General features: G+C 53.4%; 1 protein-coding gene across 1 annotated transcript in view; it reads left to right on the forward strand.

Moving 5' to 3' along the window:
- LOC125503076 overlaps positions 1–1,276 on the forward strand; it is a 28,249-nt gene that overhangs the window by 15,560 nt on the left and 11,413 nt on the right. The window lies entirely within an intron of this gene.

The following is a 1,276-nucleotide window of genomic DNA, read 5'->3' on the forward strand; positions in this document are numbered from 1 at the left end:
TTCCACCGGAAATGTCTGGTAAAAATCTAGTTTTTTCGTATTTCGGCAACAAGACAAGCCCCGTGTCGATGGGTGATTCTCCAAATTGTTTTTTTTTTTGAAAAAAAACCCCGTCGACATGGTACTCGTTTTATGTTGAAATTGACGGGAAAAGCCGAATCTGGCATCAGAATTGCGATTGGCGCAACGGTTCTCCGGAAAAATCCTCAAAACCAACTCACAGCTCTTGCTGGTGGACTTGCGCCGGTCGCACAGCTGGGGCGAGGGCCTGGAGCGCCGCTGCGCCCCCATCAAATCGGGCGGATCCATCGGGTTCCTCAAGTACATCTCGTCGATGTGGGTGGGGCTGCCCCAGCTGTCCCCAAACGCCGAACCGTGGCCCGTATGGATGAAGGAATGGTCGAGCGGTTTGCTGATGTCGTCCGACTGTTTCGGGCGCAGCGGATCGACCAAACAGCGCGGAAACGCGCCAATATCGAACGTCCGCTGATTCTGGCCCTTCCACCAGTACAATTCGGCGCTGCCATCGATAATGGCGATCGGATCGCCCTCCTGGATCTGCAACTTATCGGGCTCGTCCTGTCTGGTGAGCGCGCGCATCACGGGCGTGACATTCTTGCGGAAAAACTCCCTCAGCGCGGCGAATGTGGGCCGGTCTTGCGGATTGCGCGCCCAGCATTGGCGCAGAATCGCATAGATGGGTGGGGGGCAGGCGTCCGGCTGCGCCAGCCGTTCCCCCTCTTTGTCGATCTTGCGCAGAATTTCCGAACCTGGAAAATGGTGAGGGTTGAGCGGGGCGGCGCCCGAGGGGGGGCCGAGGGCGCAGCATTTACCCACGAGCCCCATCCAGGGGTCCTCGCCGAACGTGAACATTTCCCAGACAGTGACGCCAAACATCCAGGTGTCAGAGGCGTGCGAGAACTGGCGCGAGCGCAACGACTCAGGGGCGCACCACGGGAACGGCACCTTCTTGTGCTCGGTCATCACGTAGCAGTCGTCCTCTTGCGGCAGCGCGCGCATCAGCCCAAAGTCCCCGATTTTTATCTGGAAAAATAACTTTTTTCTAAAACGAACGAAGAAAAAGCAATTTTTCATTCAAATGCATCAAAAAGTGCCATTTTGCGAACAGAAGCGATGATCAAAAAGAAGCACTTTTCTTTAGCGTTCATTTGTCTTACTTTTACGCACAGTGTGCGACAAAGTAAATGTGACACTTTGAACTTGCCACTGTCATTATATATTTTTTAGTATTTTTATTTAAAAATATCCGAAATGC

Source organism: Dendroctonus ponderosae, unplaced genomic scaffold, assembly GCF_020466585.1.
Source record: "Dendroctonus ponderosae isolate FM_Combo_2020 unplaced genomic scaffold, Dpon_F_20191213v2 Dpon_F_20191213_12, whole genome shotgun sequence".
Taxonomy (NCBI): domain Eukaryota; kingdom Metazoa; phylum Arthropoda; class Insecta; order Coleoptera; family Curculionidae; genus Dendroctonus; species Dendroctonus ponderosae.